This window comes from Saccopteryx bilineata, chromosome 8, assembly GCF_036850765.1.
Source record: "Saccopteryx bilineata isolate mSacBil1 chromosome 8, mSacBil1_pri_phased_curated, whole genome shotgun sequence".
NCBI lineage: Eukaryota > Metazoa > Chordata > Mammalia > Chiroptera > Emballonuridae > Saccopteryx > Saccopteryx bilineata.
This window is the reverse complement of record NC_089497.1, coordinates 49,737,667-49,758,770: the sequence shown is the minus strand read 5'-3', so window position 1 is coordinate 49,758,770 and position 21,104 is coordinate 49,737,667. Positions and strand designations below refer to the sequence as shown.

General features: G+C 42.2%; 1 protein-coding gene across 2 annotated transcripts in view; it reads left to right on the top strand.

The window, feature by feature from the left end:
* The first annotated feature begins 9,475 nt into the window (after positions 1–9,475).
* Positions 9,476–21,104, top strand: part of GPR156 (G protein-coupled receptor 156) — a 101,979-nt gene continuing 90,350 nt past the window's right edge. Inside the window, exon 1 of one of the 2 annotated variants that reach the window (XM_066241622.1) lies at positions 9,476–9,664. The gene's annotated coding sequence lies outside the window, so the exon portion shown is untranslated. Of the gene's footprint in view, positions 9,665–13,941; positions 14,041–21,104 lie in introns of those variants that run through there. The other variant, XM_066241623.1, reaches the window with a different exon arrangement.

Below are 21,104 nucleotides of genomic sequence, written 5' to 3'. Positions count from 1 at the left end.
ACACAGGAGAAGCGCCCATTTGCTTCTCCACCCTTCCGCCGCACCTTCCTCTCTGTCTCTCTCTTCCCCTCCCGCAGCCAAGGCTCCATTGGAGCAAAGATGGCCCGGGCGCTGGGGATGGCTCTGTGGCCTCTGCCTCAGGCGCTAGAGTGGCTCTGGTCGCAACATGGTGACGCCCAGGATGGGCAGAGCATCGCCCCCTGGTGGGCAGAGCGTCGCCCCATGGTGGGCGTGCCAGGTGGATCCTGGTCGGTCTGTCTGACTGTCTCTCCCTGTTTCCAGCTTCAGAAAAATGCAAAAAAAAAAAAAATAGAGAAGGAAAGACTGATATCCCCTACATTTGATAAAATTTTTGGTGGAAAAATAATAAAAGAATGAATGCCATTCTAACAACAGTTTAAATTTTGAATATACCATTCACAAACTACCTGCAGTCCTCTAGGTACTGGTAAAAGTGGAGCCAGCTTTTGGAGGTCGATTTGGCACCAGGCAACAAGCATCTCAGGGCTCTGAGCTTGGTTTTGAGTCTCAGTGCCTGTTGCTACTAGGTGGTTTAAGAGGGTGAGGCCTGGGGATTCTAAGGTCAATTTCAAGGTAAAAATTCTGGGGCTTTATTTTAAATTCCAATTGGAACAAAATGAAAAGGGAGTCAAGATGAGGAGCCAAGAAGGTATATAATAGAGGTTACTTTTTCATGAGAAGGGTTAGCATGGGTTAGAGGAAGAGGGGATCTTTAAGGCTGAAACTGGTCAGAATTCCTATGCTAACTCCACTCCACTGACTTAATATTTTGGGTCTCAGAAAATAGCATGAAAGACTCTAAAACAAGAATAATGGCTTGCCTATCACAAAACATCACATCTGTCAGTCTCACACAGGAATTCCCTTCCTTTTGATCTACTTTGGATTCCCCACTCAACTTAACTAGTCATTAATGCAACAAACAATGCAGGCAGAAATTTTATTTTCAGAAGAATGGGTATATTCCCTAGTCCTTTTCAAGATCCCTGTAGTAATATCTCACTTTATAATTCAGCTGGCTGCCTGAGTAATTCTTCACAAGCTACCTTCAAGTAATAGCCCAGAGTAATGTTAAGACCTAAATTTAAAAGCTTCCCAAAACTCTGTGAACCAAGAGTTCAATTCCAGTCAACATTCATTGTTAAAATAAGTAGTAAATGATAAAATTATTTAATAAACAGCAGTATAAATTACTCTAAACATGAAAACTATGAGGCCATTTCTGTTAAAATCAGTCATGAAACAGGAAGTTTTTCACATCACTGTTGTTCACCATTGTTTTGTAGATTTTGGAAAATGCAATAAGATGAGAAAAAATTGTAATTGTTATAAATACTGGGGAGATATTAAATTATTTATTTACTTATTTTAAATTATTTATTTTTGACGATATGATTATCTAGATTTTCAAAAGACTGTTAAAAACATAATGGAGTAAAATAAAATTCAGTAACATGGCTCTGTATAGGGCTTTTAAAATATATAATCCAACTCTTTTTAAAGTATTTTTATTTATTGATTTCAGAGGAAGAGGAAGGAGAGAGAGAGAGAGAAGCAGGAACATCAATCCTTTCCTATATGGCCCTGACCCAGGAATCAAGCCGGTAACCTCTACGCTTTGGGTGACACTCTAACCCACCGAGCTATATATGGGAATACTATTCCCCTCAAAATAGTGACAAAATATTTAGTAATAAGTTAACTAGAAAGTGACTAGCAGAATAGCAGTGTAAGTATCTCCAAAAATCTTGCACCTTTTTTAAAGCAAAAAGAACACTGAAAAAAAATGAAAATAAACTTTTTCAGAACTGTGGAAATTAATCAAAAGCCTGTGACAATCTGAGGAACATTTACTCAAATGAAATGGCTGAATCTCTGTAAAGATAGCATGCTTTGTGGCATTTTAACCTGTCCTACTTACACCTGCCACACCCTAGTCCTGCAGCAGTCTGTAAAACCAACAGATTTATAACTATGATAGCTGTGGAAAGCAGTAATCTAGCAGCCACTGGAAGTAGTATAACAGATTTGAAGCTCTCTAAAAAGTCCCAAGAGAATTGTCACTATTTGACCAACTGGCAGGTCCCTGAAAAAGCCCCATTCACAGGGCCTATCTTTATTTGACCTGACTCAGACCTGGGTCACTGAGAAAATCTCTATCACCAGGGTGTTGATCAAAAACAATCAGTGACAATTTCTTAAACAGCACAGATGCCTGAGGCAGCACTACCAGTCGGAACAAACAAGAGGCTCATCAAAAAACTTAAAACAAAATCTGGAGAATGAGATGTCCACAGGGGGATTTGAAAGACCCAAAATGTTTCTGAAGAGATAGAAAGCAAAATGCACATGTAGGGCTTTGTGCATATCCAGAAATCTCTACCCTCCGGCTGATCTAGAGGCTCTGAAAAGCAAGAGGTGAAGGATAAGGCAGAGTTGAAAACTGCTGGAGCACTGAAGTCTTGCCCCAAGACACACACAGCTCGTCAGCAAAGAATAAGAACCCTATTGGCTCAAGGCAGTTAAGAACACTCTGTTTGCCCTGGCCGGTTGGCTCAGCGGTAGAGCGTCGGCCTAGCGTGCGGAGGACCCGGGTTCGATTCCCGGCCAGGGCACACAGGAGAAGTGCCCATTTGCTTCTCCACCCCTCCGCCGTGCTTTCCTCTCTGTCTCTCTCTTCCCCTCCCGCAGCCAAGGCTCCATTGGAGCAAAGATGGCCCGGGCGCTGGGGATGGCTCTGTGGCCTCTGCCTCAGGCGCTAGAGTGGCTCTGGTCGCAATATGGCGACGCCCAGGATGGGCAGAGCATCGCCCCCTGGTGGGCAGAGCTTCGCCCCTGGTGGGCGTGCCGGGTGGATCCCGGTCGGGCGCATGCGGGAGTCTGTCTGACTGTCTCTCCCTGTTTCCAGCTTCAGAAAAATGGAAAAAAAAAACAAAACAAAACACTCTGTTCAATGATTATTTGACTACAAGCTAACCTAGCAGAAATTTCATTGGCTTCACAGAACAAAGAATACAGATTTCACAAAATAATTCCAGAAAAGTCACTAAACAAGCAAAAAATAGCAACAGCTACAATAACCAAAATAACAACAACAAAAAATAACAAACCCTGAGGTTGGTGGTGGAAATCTGACTTAGACAAGGTTGTCATATTATATAATTTAAAGCACTCTGTTTTTCAACAGAAAATATGACATAAAAAAATCATAGAGCCCTGGCCGGTTGGCTCAGCAGTAGAGCATCAGCCTAGCGTGCGGAGGACCCAGGTTCGATTCCTGGCCAGGGCACACAGGAGAAGCGCCCATTTGCTTCTCCACCCTTCCGCCACACCTTCCTCTCTGTCTCTCTCTTCCCCTCCCGCAGCCAAGGCTCCATTGGAGCAAAAATGGCCCGGGCGCTGGGGATGGCTCTGTGGCCTCTGCCTCAGGCGCTAGAGTGGCTCTGGTCGCAACATGGCGACGCCCAGGATGGGCAGAGCATCGCCCCTGGTGGGCAGAGCGTCGCCCCTGGTGGGCGTGCCGGGTGGATCCCAGTCGGGCGCATGCGGGAGTCTGTCTGTCTCTCCCTGTTTCCAGCTTCAGAAAAATGAAAAAATAAAAAATAAAAAAAAATCATAGAAAAGTATGGCCCATACATAGGAAGGGAAAAAGCAGTCAATAGAAATTGTCTTTGAGGAAACCTAGATTTTGGACTTATTAGACAAAGTTTTCAAGTCAAGAATTATAATTATGTTCAAACAATTAAAGGAAATAACGTGCAAAGAATTAAAACAAAGAATGAGAAAGATGTCTCCCAAAATACAAATTATCAATAAAGAGACAGAAATTATAAAAAAAAAAAAGGGCCAAAGAGAAATTCTGGAATTGAAAATTACAATAACTGAAGTGAAAAATTTACTTGAGAAAGGTCAACAGGAAGAAAAACAAATTAGCAAATTTGAAGATAGGTTAAGATAATCCAGTCTGAAAAAAAAAACAGAAAAAAAAAGCCTCAAAGATTTGTGTGACACAATCAACTGAAACACTATTTACATAATGTGAGCCTCAAAACTCCAAAGGAATGGAAAGGGCAAAAACAGTATTTGAAGTAATGATAGCTAAAAATGTCCCAAATTTGATGAAAAGAATTAATTTACACATACAAGAAGCTTAAAACATGTTAAGTACAATAAGCACAAACAGGTCCATGCTGAAACACATTATAGTCAAACTGTAGAGAACTAAGGACTGAACCTTTATAGCAGAAAGAGAAAAATGGCTCTTCACATACAAAGGAGCCTCAATAAGATTAACATCTGATTTTTCATCGGAAACTATGAAGACCAGAGAGCAGTGGGATAACATATAAAAAGTGCTAAAGGAAAAAAGCTATCAACCAATAATTCTATATCCATAAAACTGTCCGAAAATGAAGGAAATTTTCAGTCATTCCAAGAACACAGAAAAAGAGAGAGTTTGTGGCTAGCAGTCACACCCCAAAACAAATGCTAAAGGGAATCCTTTGGGCTGAAATAAAAGGACACTAGACAGTAGCTGGGATCCACAAGAAAAAAAATAAAGAGCACTGGTAAACATAACTACATAGGTAAATACATAAGACAGTATAAGTGTATTTTTTATTTGTAATTCTTCTATCTGGCCTGACCAAGTGGTAGCACAGTGGGTAGAGTGTCAGACTGGGACACGGAGGACCCAGGTTCAAAACCCCAAGGTTGCCAGCTTAAACGCGGGCTCATCTGGTTTGAGCAAGGCTTACCAGCTTGAGCTCAAGATTGCTGGCTTGAGCAAGAGTTCACTTGGTCTGCTGTAGCCCCTCTCCCATCAAGGCACATATGAGAAAGCAATAAATGAACAACTAAGGTGCCACAACAAAGAATCGATGCTTCTCATCTCTCTTCCTTCCTGTCTGTCCCTCTTTGTCCCTCTCTCTGTATCTCTTTGTCTCTGTCATAAAAAACAAGCCACTCTTCTATCTGCTTTCAAAGACAATTTCATAAAACAGTAAATTATGAAACTGTTGATAGGTTATGTTTAAAATAATAAAAATATTTATGTGAAAATATAGCACAAAAGAGAGAGGAAGGAATAGAGCTATACTGAAGCAAAAAATTGCATATGCTATTGAAATTAAGTTGGTATTACTTTAAATTAGATTATATTAAGCTCATATGTTAATTGCAATGCCCAGGGCAACCACTAAGAAAATAACTAAACATGTAAAATTAAAAGAAACAGGATAGATCTTAGGATTTTAGAGACTGAGGTTAAGGATAATAATGTAAGACACTGCTGACCTAAAATCCAAAATTTAAGTTCCTGGGACAGGAATTTGTCCTAGTATGAGTCATGATTACTATTGTGGTCAGAAGAGTGGGGTTTCAAGATTGGCAGACCTCTAGAATTGATGGGAGAGACAACAGGAGGCATTTTCTCAAAGTAGTGGATTTGGGAAAATGATGAGCACTACTGTGTTAACACTTTGTTAACCAGAATTTTGATTCAAAAAAGAAAATTAACTAAGAATCTGAATAATCAATTCACAGAACAGAAATGCCAGAAGTGAAACACACACACACACACACACACACACACACACACACACAACATGAGCAGCTTCACTAGTAGTCAGTGAAATAAAAATTAAAGGAACAAAATACCACTATTTATTTATCAGAATGCTAAAATTATGCAGAGCAAGTGTTGTTACAGCCTTTTAGAAGGCAATTTATTAATGGTTTATTTTCTTTTTTCTTTCTTTTTTGCAAGACACATACAAAGGGAAAGACAGATAGGAAAGGAGGGAGATGAGAAGCATCAACTGGTAGTTGCAGCACCTTAGTTGTTTATTGCTTTCTCATTCATATGTGCCTTGACCAGAGGCTACAGCTGAGCCAGTGACCCTGTGCTCAAGCCAGTGACCTAGGCTTTAAGCCAGTGACTTTTGGGCTCAAGCTTGTGAGCCCATGCTCAAGCCAGATGAACCCGTGCTCAAGCCAGTGATCTTGGGGTTTTGAACTTGGGTCCTCAGCATCCCAGGTCAAGGCTCTATCCACTGTGCCACCCCCTGGTCAGGCAATCTCTTAATATTTTAAATAGACCAACCTCATGTCTAGGAATCAATCCCTCAGGTATTAAAGTACCAGGGCATTTGGATACACATATTATATAAATATAAGGATGTTTACTCAAACATTAATGACAGTGGCAATTTTTTTAAAAAGAATATAAACATCATAATTAGGGAAACTAATAAATTTTGGCATAACCAAGCCTGACCTGTGGTGGCACTGTGGATAAGGCATTGACCTGGAATGCTGAGGTTGCCATTTCAAAACCCTTGGCTTGCCTTGTTAAGGCACATGCGAGAAGCAACTATGAGTTGATGCTTCCTGCCTGCCCCTCCCCTCTGCCCTACCTTTCTTTTTAAAAAAAATCTGTTTGGTATACCCAAAAATTAGCCTCTAAAATAAAAGAATGAATTACAGCAATGCCAGTTAAATTGAATGTATTTTTATGATGTATTATTTAAGAGAAAGTCAAGAAGTGTATATACTACGATAGCTCTTTTTGCAAAATAAAAACAAAAACATATATATTAAGTTATAATAGCATGCTTACCTTTTTAAACAGTTGAAAGAGAGTAAGAGGAGAGTCAGGTAAGAAAAACAAGACTAGAAAAGGGGTGTCCAAAAGAGAATACAGCCTACATGAAATGCCTGCATGTGTGCATACATGGATGTACATGTGCATAGAGATGTGTAAAGATATAATCACCAAAACATTTACAGTAGCTGTTTTAGGGTGTAGGGGTTTATTTCCTTCCTATACTTTGGCTATGGAGGATGAAAATAATAAGCCCTGCTTTGCAGGCTTTGACAGTGGGGAGATAAGAGGACACATCCAGCTGTAACATACAGCCAAACTCGGTGAGTTTAGTAACAACCACAGAGTGCTGGGAAGGACACATTAATTGATGTCACAGATCTGACTGGGAAAATATGGAAGAATTTCATTACAGAAGAAGGGATTTGAGTTGGATCTTGAAGGCTTGGGAGCAATTCAACAGGTAAAGACTGGGATAAAGAAAATTCCAGGATAAGGACACAGAATGAGAAAAATAAACAAAGGAATTAGAAAACCAGGGTGTATTCAAAGAATGGCAATTGGGCAATTGGCCTGGCCCTGTATAATTGGAAGACTGGTGTTGAATGGGTAGAAGGTTGGAAAGGTAAGCTGGTTCCCAATTGTGTAGACTGTATTCTAATTGCAGAGGGGAGCTCCATAGGATTGTGTGCAGGGGAAAGAGGGAATGTTTTGTTTGTTTTGTCAGCAGAGGAACATTCTTAGGGGTGTGTTGGGAGTGGGGAGAGACAGGAGGTAAGGAAACTAGTAATGAAACTATTAAATCAGCATAAGTTAATCAAAGTCTAACAGGAGCAGCAATGTTGGAATGCAGAGGAGGAGAAAGATTCCATAAATATTTCTAAGGTAAACAGGGCAGGCCTTGGTGGAATATGGGAAACATTCTGTTCCTGGCAACTGAGGTTGGGAACACTTCAACCTGAGACAGAGAACACTGGGATTGGAGGTGGGAACCACATTCAAAGAATGATTCCACTATCTTGCAGAATATACAGGGGATGGTGTGAATGGTGGACTAAGAGCCCATAGAGAAATTCTGAGGGATCAGAAGGAAATCACAGAAATCAGAAGGACAAATCTCCAATCTAGCACCACAGAACTGAAGGTCTGATTCTGGTTTCTGAAGTCAACTGTCCTAAGAAACAGATGAACACACAAGCCTTCTGTTGGGCAAATAAGTTGTAAAATTTCTGTTACTTGGTTTTGCTCTCTTTGATTATTAAAAATAGCGCTGCCCACATGAATGGCCTTTGCCAGGTGATACAGTTAATTACCTTCATGCTTGGGAAGGGGCTTGGTTATGCTAATATAGGCTGGAGGAAGGGATTGTCCTGCTGAAAGGTTTTAAAAGCAGGAGCTAGGAGGCATTTTAGGGGAGAGGAGAGCATGTTGTAGCAGGGCAGAAAGGCCACGTGGAGGAGGCAAGCAAGCAAGATGGAGGCTTGCAGAGGGGACTGAGGCTAGTGAGGCTTTTGATTCTAGGAAAATCAGAAAGAATGGGTTTTGGTGCCCATGTGTTGGATTTTACTCATTGGCCGGTATGAGTCTAGAACCGTGATGGGGAACGTTTTTATAAAAACCGCCCACTTTTGCAGTGCTGGTCAACCTGGTCCCTCCCGCCCACTAGTGGGAGTTCCAGCTTTCATGGTAGGCCAGCGCTGCAAAAGTGGCGGTTTTTACAAAAAGGTTCACCATCACGGGTCTAGAATAAAGGAAAATGGCCCACCAAATTCTTGGCTCTGTTGTTTCATTACTGTCTGTCCAGACCAAATGCTTACCTGCAAAAGCCTGGCGGCTGTGATGGTAGCCACTGCTACTGGCCTTACACTTTCTTAACTAGAACAACCCCCACCGTACCCCCAGCCCTCAGTTTCTGCACGATCCAAATGAAAAAGCCTGGCTGTAGAGAATGAGAATTCTGCAGAGTCCTGGGTAAAATCGCAGACGTTCTTCTTGCTCTTGGGAAATCCAGCTTTCTGCTGACTGCCTTGATGAAATCCTTGGCTATCCCTCTTTCTTCCTCTTATTTTTTCCCTTTGTTGAACATTTCTGTGAGAATTATTTTGGATAACATCGTGCCCAAGACATCTAATATCACTACTGTCCTTGGAGTGAGAGTGCCCCCTCCTCACTTTCCTCCCTCCCCCCTCACCAGCCAAGAGTTGCCTCAAGACGGTAGTAAAAATGTGATTACCCAACCAGCATAAAACAAATGGAAATACCAAAAACCTAAATAGGTTCTCAAGACCCTTTCCAGATCTTTCACCCTATGACTTCTTCAGAGTGTCTTAAACAAAGGCTCTCATATATTTTTAATGGGTGGACATCTTACTTGTGGCTTCCTGTGAGGCATTCCTGGGAAAAGTCTCTTTCTTGACTTTCTGAGTATAAAAGCACAAACCCAACATAAATAATTTGGAAAACTCAGACAGTATTAAGTAAGAAAACGAATTAGTAATTCCACCACAGAAATAAAAAACTTAACATTTGCATGGAATCCTTCCAGTATTGTTACAGGCCTGCTGGAAACCCCAGTCGAGGCTCCCCAGCCTCAAGGCCAGCTGCTGGGGCAGCCTCGGGCTGGAGGCGCAGGAGGGTCTGAGCAGGGTGCCTGGAAAAAGAAGCGCGCGCTTGGATGAGAGTCCGGCGCGGCGGTCCGCGGGCCCGGCGTCGTGCAGGTTGTGCCAGCGGTCCTCGGGTGAGCGCCCGGTCCGCAGCGCCACGCGGGGAGGAGCCAGCGGAGAGGCGGGAGGCGCGGCCCCGCCTGGGACCCGCCGGAGGCTTCCGCGCCGGGCACCGCACGCTCGCGCCGACCGCAGAGGCCGGCGCCGCCGTCCCGCCGTCCCGCCACCTCCACGCCCCGCTGCCGGCGCGGCGATGGGCGCGGCTCCCGGCTCTGGTCCTGCCCACACCCCTGCCGGTCCCTTCCAGCTCCGCGATCCCGCGAGAGACCCGGGCAGCGTGGACTTGACGCTTCTCAGTGGTCGAGGACCTGGTGAGGTGAGCAGCGCACCTTTGAACTTGTCCCCACCGCAGATAGGATGGGCTCCCTCTCCCGGACTGTGGAGTCCTCACTGTAGAAAGTTTTATTGCACTGCGTTCTGTTCGAACTGCCTCGTTCTGGGCTGAGGAGAGTCGCCCGGGAGCTGCCGCATCCTTATATTCTGGCAAGCAATCGTTTCCAGCTTAGCTCTCTCGGAAACTAGGGACCACTTGTTAGAACTCGGTTGTTTGAATGAAGTGTGTCTAGGTATATACATGCGCTACTGCAGAATTCGACCTTGAGGTTTCTCTGTAGAATAGAGTTCTGTTGTTAACCTTTCTGAATAGAAATCTGTGGGAAGAGAAGTCGTGGCATGATGCTCTTACTCTTCCCTTTGTTGGTTTCCTAGGTAAGTGCCTGCATGACTAATAGGGAAATTATAGCCTACCCTATGATGAAATGTCTTTCCTGGTGTAGTCCTTTAAACCAGAATATGAAGAATAATATTAAATTATTGCATCCCTATGCAAAAATGAAAGATTTGCAGGTGGGAATTAAAAGATGGATGTATTAGGCAGCAAGGCCTGCAGAGGAAAATGAAGTTTTCTCCATCAGTGGCAAAATGCAGCATAGAAGGCTTCCCTGAAGGCCGGCCAGCGGCCAGACTTGCAAGATAGTAGCTTCTTTCTTTGCTGCAGTGGAGCAAACGGGTGTGCAGATAAATAACTGAGGGAATGATGGTAAAAAGTGTAAGGCAGTTTGAGTCTGGAGAATAAAATGCCTTGGCAGGTTTTGCTTGAGTTAGGGATCTCTTGGGGAGGCGGTGGCTCTCTGGTCCCCATTTTGCCAGCCTACTTCCACTTCAGGGCCACTGCAATCTCTGGAGTGCTGCCTGTGTTCCTCCCTTCTCTTCTACCATCAACCAGCTTTTAGTGTCTCCCTGTTCCTCAATAAAGTCTAGAATTGAGCCTGGTCCCAGGCAGAGTTATGGTAGCCTGGGGGGTTAGAGAACTCATGAAAGCAGAATTGTGGTCTGGGGGAGACCCAGAGCACTGGTGGTGTGAACCACTGACTTCCAGCCTAGAAAGCTCTCTGAAGAGTGGGAGAGTAATGATGGAGGGGAAGAAATTCTCCAGGAAGGACAGTAGGTGCTTAACAGTTTATTTCTTGCTGAGGGTTATATATTTTATTGTTGTTGTTGTAGTTGTTGTTTGACCTAAGCCTTAGGTCCTTAGGTCCTAAAGGCACTTCCAGATGGGGTTGGAGGCATATAAGGACTTCTCCGAAAACTGTTCTCCTATTCACATTTTAATCCATTCTTTTATAGGTTTTCAAGAATTAATTGGGGGCAAGGGGAGAGAGGAAAGGAGCATGGAGGTCCTGACGTGCCATGGAGACCATGGAACATAGAACAGTGTTGGGCAGAGAAGTTTGACTTGGAAGCTGAAAGGCATATTCTACCTTTAGTTAAAAATCAGAGCCTTCATTTGCCAGATAGGTGCTGAGAACCACCACATTCACACTGAGTTGCTGATAACTTTTGCCTGATAAAGTATTCAAATCCCTACCTCTTTTGTCTCTACAATTTATGAATAATTTCAGTCATATAAAAAGTATCCTTCCTCTTTTTTATTTTTTTTTATAAACTTATAACTCTCTTGAGACATAAACTTGTTAATAAAAATCAGAGTTTGGAATCCAGGCATACGTGATCTGGCCTGGGATGGAACTTGTATTAAAAGATGGTTAAGAAATAAGGAACTATTCTTTTGACTATTCCCTAAGAATCTTCTTAATTGCTTTCTTTTTCCCATTCTTAAAACACCGTTAAATTAGATCACTCCCCTGCTTACCACTCTTCAATGGCTCCCTTCTCACTTTGAAATCCGGGGCTTATGAAAACCCTGTTTGATCTGGCCTGTCCGATCTCATGTGCTGTCACTCTCTCCTCCCTTTCTCTTCCCTCTGTCTGAACACTATTCCCTAATATACTTGCTTTGTTTCTCAATTAAGGTCTCTTTTAAATGTGACCTCTTCGATCAGGCCTTTCCTCACCACCTGATCCAAAACAGCCCTTTGTCACTCCCTGTCCTCTGACCCTGCTCTGTTTCTTTATTGCACTTACCATTACTTGGCATTCTGTAGTATATGTTTCTTTGTTAATTGTCTGTGTGTCCCCCACTTGAATATAAGCTCCATAAAGATAAGAAATTTTGTTGTATCCATGGCTGTGCTCCAGTTTGGCATATTGTAAGCAATTGATAAAGAATTGTTGAATTAATTAGATAAATGACACAAATAAGGCATTGACTCCTATAAGGGTTGCAGAACCCTTAGTAAAATACTAGAAGTCCTTTTAGGTAATTCAAGTCAATCAATATTTTACAAGAAAATGATGATCCTGGAGACCAGTGGCCTCTTTTATCCTCACAGCATTGCTAAGCTGAGTCCTGTGCCGGAGCTGGGCCAGTTTTGACAAATTTACTTTCCAAACAAGATGTTAAAAGTTTCAATCTCATAAATTTCAGTATGCCCCCTTTTTCTAGTCACTACCACCAGCTAGAAGCAACTTTTTAATGATTTCTGTTATCGTACATTAGCGTTACGTTCCTGGACATCGTATAAATGAATTCACACGGTATGTACAGTTGTGTCTGGCTTCTTTTTGCTCAACATAATATCTTTGCGATTCATCCATATTGTTGAGTATATCAGTTCTTTTCTTTTCATTCCAAGATAGCATTCCATCGAAAGAAGGTTGACCGTGTGTTTATTCATTATATTTGGGGGCTATTTTGTTTCCATCTGGGAGCTATTTTGAATAATGCTACCATGAACATTCTTACATGGGCTGCGTCGTTTTGAGTCCTGTGCATTTTCTTTGAAAATTTGCCTTGTGCTCCAGTGCTGAGAGAAGTATAGCAAGGTTAGGGAGGCTGCGACCGAAGGGAACTCCAGCAAGTACCTTCCCTAGAGAACTCCACTGGGCGCTGACCTGCCTCCTACTCTAGAAAATGAGTGTCCATGCAAATCTGGGAGCCTTCAGGTGCACTGTCAGTGTTTTTAGATCCTTAAAAGAGACTCTGTAGAAGCCTGCTTGCTGTTGTAGTCCCCTCCTCCTCTCGGCTCCCCTCCCCTGGACAAGTTGACTCTTATCAGCCACTGAGCATTATGCCTTCAAGTTTAAATATTTATAAGTAAGAGTCTTGTTCAGAGCCTTATAAAATATTTATGTGTTTCCATGGAGCACTGGTTTCCATCTAGACTTCTCAAGGCATTTTCTGAGATGCTTGTCATAATCATGAAGTACCCAGACAGAGGCAGTTGATATGGCTAAAGAATATCCGTGTTTTTGAACCCCACCTTTCAAAGCACTGTGCCTTCTAGGCATGGGGAAGAATGAGCACACAGAAGAATGTGCTTTAATAGTGTCTGGATCAGGAGAAAGACTGCATGTGCTGATGGAATGGATTGCGAAAAGAAGGGCCTGTTTATACTGTATTCCTAAAGGTGTGAAGAGATGATAGTGGAAAAGAACTTGTTAAAATGAGGAGAGATGAATTAAAATAGGATGCATTCATAGAAGAATGAAGGAGTCAGCCTTGTAAAAGACACATTTTTTATACTGATATAGACAAGGTCTATACAAGACAATTATGCTGAGTGCTATGAATAAATTATCACACCTGCTATGAAAAGATGGGGGAAGGATTGGAGGGAACCCAGGGTTTCTAAGTGGGGGTTAGAGAGCTAGCTATTTCAAGATGAATTGTTCTTTTCCTCGAAGGGAGAGATTCCTTCTGAGTTAAGTTGTGAAGGAGGTGTGGCTCTTTGACTGGCAGCTGTAGTGTAGAAGGGCATTTCCTGAAAGACAGAATACCTGAGCAAATATTTGAGTCATAGTCAAAATGCTGGTGTGGCTTGAACAGGTGAAGAGGTGGGGACGGTCAGGCCAGCTTGTTAAGGACACAAGAGTGTGGACTTTAGTATGTTTGTTGTAGGGATATCTATGCTAACAGAAAACATAGGGAACCATGTAACTTTGACCAGAGACTGGGTCAGATTTTGAGCAATTCTTGGGAAGGGCATCCAGCTCAGGCAAGGCCTGAGGTCTGTTTATGTCCAAGGGACTTTCAGAATATTTTTCTGTGTCCAGTCTAGTCTAGAGACTTTGTACAGCCTACTCTAAAGTAGGTAAATAAGGAAGGGGGGAATCCAGATTCATTCAGTATACTCCTGGAATTGACCAGAAATAGATCTAGCCAGCCACTGTATGTGACAGCACCCCGTATGTGACTCAGAATGCTCCAGGTCAACCTGCATTCATAGGCAGTATGCTGCATCCTCCAATCCCTTTCATGGCCACTTAGCCTCAGTGGAGGGAGTTAAGAGGGTAAGTACCCCTCTATCACCTGGGTCAGTAGAGTTCAGATGTAGCTTGTTAAACAACAGAGGACTAAGCGATAAGGCTGGCAGACCATCCCTGCAGAATTCAGAGCTGCGTTGACCAGGCTACTGGGCTGTGACTAGAGAGGGTTAAGGTCATGCAGATTGATAACCCATAGACAGGACTGCCCAGCCATCTTCCACATGTGTTCTCTTTGTGTATTGTAGGTGCCTATCCAGAAGTGCCCCAGGATATTTATTTTTTTACCTGATAATGAAAAGAGGGAGGGAGTTGGGAGGGGTGTTAAGCCTAATCATCATCTATACTTCATGATGTTTGTAATACAGAAGAGATAATTGTGAAAGTGATGGCTCTGGGGAAGTCAGTCTTCAGTGCTGCAGTGAAGAGCTTTGCATGTATATAGATTAGCCAGAAAGAACGGAGTTCTGATGGGGAAAAGGGATTTCTTAGTGTGAGGACTGGAAAGGGCATGGGAAAGCCCCTAAGAGAAACTTGATGATTTGCCCAGGGCTCTGCTGGTCGGAATTACTCTCTTGGCTGGGGACCTATTCTAGAACGAGTGGGAATACCCAGGAAAGAATACTCTTGGCCTTCCCTTTTGCCATATGTCTAAGCTGGAATGTCAAACTGTTAGTTGGTACTGCCAGCTCTCCATGTTGATTTTCCCAGGGTAACTGGGAAGACCTGGAGAAGCAAGTACCTTAACTAGGGAAATAGTAAGGGCCTGAAGCTATGATCCGGACCAAAGGTTTGGTGAAAGCCTCACGTGTTGGTCCGACAAGACTTCAGACTAGCATGGCCTTTCTTGTCTGTAATCCAGGATAGTCCTCATTTTCTGTGTAATGTGGAGTCTCCCAGGGGCCATGTTAGCTATAGCATTTCCTCCAAACAGATGAACAGAACGCATGCTCAACTGCATGCCTTTTCCAAATGGACACTTCGAGGATTCTGTGATTGTGCCAAGGCTGGTGATGGATGGCTGCTTTTGGATGTTGTTAGGATAAACTCAGAATTTCAAGTAAGGATGAAGCAGGAAAAATAAACTGCATGAGACAGAAAAGGGTAGAGAGCAGTGACCTACTGGGATCCTGTGGACCCAATTATCTGCAAGTGAAAAACTGGATGAAAGAAGATCAAACAAGGACCCATGGGAAACTTGACCTGCTGACTTCCAAGGCAGCTGAGAGGAGAAAAGGAGAGCTGAGTCATGAAGGCTGCTGTCACTGTCAGGCCGAGGAATATTACTGTAGGCCTGACACCCCAGACTCTGTAGCCATGCTGGAGCCACATAGCTACTGCAGTGATGTGCTGTACAACTCCTTTCACACTGCCACGCATTTTCTCACACTCACTCCTCATATTGGGTATATATGGCAGACATTCAGCTGCAGTTGCGAAGCTAAACAAATGCAGACTTACTTTAAAAGGTAAGTCTAAAGACAAGAAGAAGCTATTCCAAAATATTACCAGCAGTGGGATTACAAATGATTACTTTTCTCTTTAAACTTTTCATATTGTCCATGTTTGTTATAGGAAGCATTTCTGTGGTAATCAAGAAGATGTCAAGTAAAATAAAATCTAAAGAGGTTAAGTAGGAAGACAGAAGAAGCATGGGTCCAGGAGTGTAAGATCGTACAGAAAGAAAAAAAGATGTTGGAAGATGATGAATGAATGATTTAAAAAATTATTCTTCACAAGGTGCCAGTTTTTTACATTATTGTTTTTAATATCAAAATTTTTAATTTTTATTTAATTTATTGGGATATATTAGTTAAAATTATACAGGTTTCAGGTGTACAATTTTATAATATGTCATCTGTATGTTGTGTTGTGTGCTCACCCTTCCTTCCTTCCTTCCTTCCTTCCTTCCTTCCTTCCTTCCTTCCTTCCTTCCTTCCTTCTTTCCTTCCTCTCTTTCTTTCTCTCTCTCTCTCTTTCTTGATGCTGAGTTGTATGACTTTTTAAAAATTAAATTTTGAATATTAACCTCTTATCAGATGCATCTTTGGTGAATATGTTCTCCCATTCAGTGGGTTGTCTTTTCATTTAGTTGATGGTTTCCTTTGCTGTGCAAAAGCATTTTAGTTTGATCTAGTCCCATTTGTTTATTCTTCTTTTGTTTCCCTTGCCCAAAAAGATATATCAGAAAAAAAATATCACTATGAGAAACGTCCGAGATTTCATTGCCTATGTTTTCTTTTAGGATTTCTATGGTATTGAGTCTAACATTTAAGTCTTTAATACATTTTGAGCTAGCACAAGGTGGTGCTCAGTGGTGGCACAGTGCACAGAGTGTTGGACTGGGTTCACAACCCCAAGGTCGCCTGCTTGAGCGCAGGCTCATCCAGCTTGAGTGCAGGCTCACCAGCTTGAGCACAGGGTCACCAGCTTGATCATGGAATTATAGACATGATGCCATGGTCACTGGCTTGAGCCCAAAGGTCATAGGCTTCAAGCCCAAGATTGCTGGCTTGAGCAAGAGAGTCTCTGGCTTTGCCAGAGCCTCCCCACCCTTGGGCAAGGCACATATGAGAAAGAAATCAATAAACAACTAAAGTACTGCAACAATGAATTGATGCTTCTCATCTCTCTCTCTTTCTGTCTATCCCTGCCTCTCTCTCTCTTGCTAAAAACACAAACAAACAAAAAACAAAACATTTTGAGCTTTTTCATCTGTATGGTGTAAGAGGGTGAAAACAGATGTATAGAGTAATGGAACAAAATAGCACAAAAATAAACCCACACATATAGGGTCAATATTTGACAAAGGAGGCAAGAACATGCAATGGGGTTAAGAATCTATTTAATAAATGGTGTTGGGAGAATTGGACAGATAGTTTCTGCGTATTATTTTCATTATTATTGAATGTCATATACCTGTTGCCCTCCAGAAGATCTGGAAGTTTCCATTAGCATGAAACCAATTGCAAACACTAAGCCAAGTGTCACACTTTCAAGACCTCAATGCTAGCCTGTAGATGACAACTAGAGGGCCCACAGCTAGCTTCCAGTGGTACTCAGTGAATCTTCCAACAAAGTACTAACACAGAGCACTTCAAACCTGGGTGTAAGCATTTTACCCACAGAGTTTAACTTTTATTTCTGCAGCAGCTAGACCTGCCTTGTGCATCTCAACTCTGAAGTGTGGAACAGGAGCCAACAAAGGCTGTCAAAAGTTGGAGTGCTGGGATTTTCCCAGACAAAAGCTTGTACTATTTTACTTAATCATTTTTAATTTTTCAGTTATAGTTGATGTACATTGTTGTATTAGTTTCAGATGTACTGGAACACCCCAGTGATTAGAATTTACATAACTTACTAAGTGATCATCCCCATAAATCTCATACCCATCTGACACCATACATAATTATTAGAATATTATTGACTATATTCCCTATGCTGTACTTTACATCCCCATGATTCTTCTGTAACAATCAGTCCATTCTTAATTCCTTCACTTTTTCACCCATCCTCCAACCCTCCTCCCATCTGGAAAATGCTAAAATGTTCTCTGTATCTATGAGTCTGTTTCTCTTCTGCTTGTTTATTTACTTTGTTTTTTAAATTCAATTATTGATAGATATGTATTTATTGCCACTTTCCTTTTCATATTTTTAATCTTTATTTTCTTCCTCTTAAAGAAGATCCTTTAAAATTTCTTATCATACCAGTTTGGTGGTGATGAACTCTTTAGCTTATTCTTGTCTATGAAGCTTTTTATCTGTTCTTTGATTAAAAATGATCGCTTTGCTAAGTAGAGTAATCTTGGGTGTAGGTCTTTGCTTTTCATCACTGACTACTTCTTGCCTCTCCCTTCTGGCCCGCAAAATTTCTGTTGAGAAATCTTCTGACAGTCTCATGGGAGCTCCCTTGTAAGTAACTACCTGCTATTCTCTTACTGCTTTTAAGATTCAATTTTTATCTTTTACCTTTTGCATTTTAATTATGATGTGTCTTGGGGTGGGACTCTTTGGGTTCAACTTGTTTGGAACTCTCTGTACTTCCTGGGCTTATATGTCTATTTCCTTCACCAAGTCAGGGAAGTTTTCTGTCATTATTTTTTCAAAGAGGTTTTCAATTTCTTGCTCTTTCTCTTCTTTTTCTGGCTTCCCCATGATGTGAATGTTTGTATGCTTAAAGTCTCAGAGGCTCCTTACATTGGCCTCATTTTTTGGATTATTTTTCCCTTTTTGCCATTCTGATTGGGTGTTTTTTGCTTCCTTATATTTAAAATCTCTGATTTGATTCTTGGCTTAATCTTGATTCCCTGTAAATTATTCTTTTCAGTTAGTATATTCTTTATTTCTGACCTGTTTTTTATGCTGTTGAGGTTCTCACTAATTCATTGAGCATCTTTATAACCAGTGTTATGAACTGTATCTAGTAGATTGCTTGTCTCTATTTTGTTTAGTTCTTTTTCTGGAATTTTGTTCTGTTCTTTCATTTGGGATATATTTCTTTGTCTTCTCATTTTGGCACTCTCCCTGTGTTTGTTTTGATGTATTAGGCAGAGTGCTACATCTCCCAGGCTTATTGGAGTGGCCTAATGTAGTAGGTGTTCTGTAGGGTTCAGTGGTACAGCCTGTCCAATCACCCAAGCTGGGCACTTGAGGTATGTACACCTTCCTCTTATAGTTGATCTTTGATTGCTGTTGGCACTTAAATTGGAAGGATTTACCCCAAGGCCAGCTGGCTGTAACCACTGACCACTGACCTCTGACCATGGTGGAGGATCAGCTGTGCAAGAGCCCACCCCACAATGCAGGACTTACGTCAGCAGGACTCTGGTGCCTGCTGAGTCTGTCCCTTGAGTGTGTTGCTTGTGGAGGTGATTGGGTGGTAGTGTTTTGATGTGGTCTAAAGCTGTCTGCTTGGTGTGCTGGCTCTGGTGCTTCCCATTGGGTACAGGCCAAGGTCAGTTTCCACCTGTGTTCTGCCTGTGGCCACGCAGCATGAACTACAAAGTGGTCTGCAGATGGCTGCTACTTATTATGGGCTTGTAGGTGCTCAAGTGAGGCCAAGCTGCAATTCAAGGCCAGCTGCTGCTAGCGCTGGGCCTGGGGCCACTTAGCAAGAGGTTCTGAGCAAGCTAAGGTCAGACGCTGCTTGTTTGAGAGATTTTAGGAAAATCTGAAGCATGATCCAAGACAGGACATTTGTATGGAAAAGCCACTGGAAACATTTTGGGTGGGCTTGAAAGTTGGGTGGGTTGGGAACATCAGAATAACTGGGGAAAAGGGGTCAAACAGTGTGAACTAGATTAATGGAGTCTCAGATATGGCACCTGATTGCCAACTCTGTGGGGGAGGGCTCATCAAAGGAACAATGGCCTCTGCCAACCCCTCTGTCTAGGAGAAAACTGCCCCCCAGCTCTCAACTTGATGCCAGACAATTCAGTTTCTTCCCAAATGTCTCCAGAGCCCTTCAAGCTGCTCTCCCAGTGTTAGAGCTCAAAGCAAGTGAGTGCAGTAAATCTACATGTGGGCCCTTTAAGAGGAACTGCCTGGGACTCCAGTAGCTCTCCTCACTCAGCCGCAATCCCTGTTGGTTTTTACAGCTAGAAGTTATGGCGACTTCTATTTCTGGCATTGAAACCCTGGGCTGGGGGGGGGGGGCTTGTGTGAGGCTAGGACCTGCCATTCCTCAGGGGGAACCTCTGCAGCCAAGATATCCCTCCCAATTTTTATCTGTCACACTTGGGTGTGGAACCAGCCTGTTCTGCATCTTTGCCCCTCCTGCCAGTCTTGATGTAGCTGTTTTAAATCCCTTAGTTGTAGGACTTCATTCACATTTCAGACAGTTCTGAATAAGGGTGGTTCTGAAGTTTAGTAATTTTGATATCAGGCTGTTCTCATCCATGTCTCTGCTGGCTGCTCACTGATTCAGGAGGCCCCTCGGGAAGCGCTGCAGCTTGGAGAGGCATATGTCGTTTTCATTTCACAACCCCCAGCCTTTTCCAGAGGCGCTGTCAAGTCTGTGCTTTAATTGGCTTCCGGTGAGGGACCCAAGGTGAGGCCTTTCTCCCAGAGCAGAAGTTATTTACCTCTACCCACCAGAATCAATTTAAAGCAAATGCCAGAGAACTATACATCTCACTGAACTCTGGGGTCTGGCATTACTTGTAATGTTATTTGTAATTATTAAAGTTTCGAATCATTTTTATATCTTAAGTTCATTACATTTTAAATTATAAAAATAATATACATGCATTGTAGCAAACTTAAAGAAAAAATATTATTAATCTCTACCTCCTTCCCTTCCATCTTCCTGACAAAACCACTATTAAATTTTCAGTGTGAATTTCTTCATTCCTTTTCTATGTTTAAACAAACATATAATTATTTTTTATTTCATATATAGATGAGTCATGTAATACCAGTTACTCCATTATTTGTTTCATTTGATTTAATATGTTATATACATCATTCTAGATACATACGTTTAATTAATTCAATTTATTATTTTTAATAGCTACCTAATATTTTTTTGTAGGAAGTTCCATAATTTTTCCCATTTTTTCTGTGTTGATAGATATTACGGGTTTTCCTCCAGTTTTTTTTTAAAGCTACAAATTATGCCACAATAAACATTCAACATTTATCCTTACACTTTGGTTTTTATTTTCACAGGAAGATGTACATAATTGGCATTTCTAGGTCAATGGGAATGCTCATAATTTTAATTCTCACTGTGAGTCTCCCCTACAGCAGTTATTTTCCTCTCTACTTTTGTCTCTCTCCTCTCCCACTGCCTCTCTCCAGGGTAGCCTGCATATTTAGGCGGGAGAGCCCTGCGGTGAGAACTCATCCTTGCCAAGGTTGGATTATATCAGCCCAGTGGGGAGCTGGGTCTGAGTATCTTGGTTGTATTGTGTCTCTATTGCTTCTGGTTGGCCAGACTGTTTACAATTCCCCTTGCTCATTTATTCCATGCTTCGGAATTATAGATGGTTTTCATCTGTAACAGGAGCAAGTGTGATCATTGTGGAGGCTGGGTAGGGGGGTGATCAGAGAAAATAGGCTATTACAATGCTTTCTCACAACGTCATT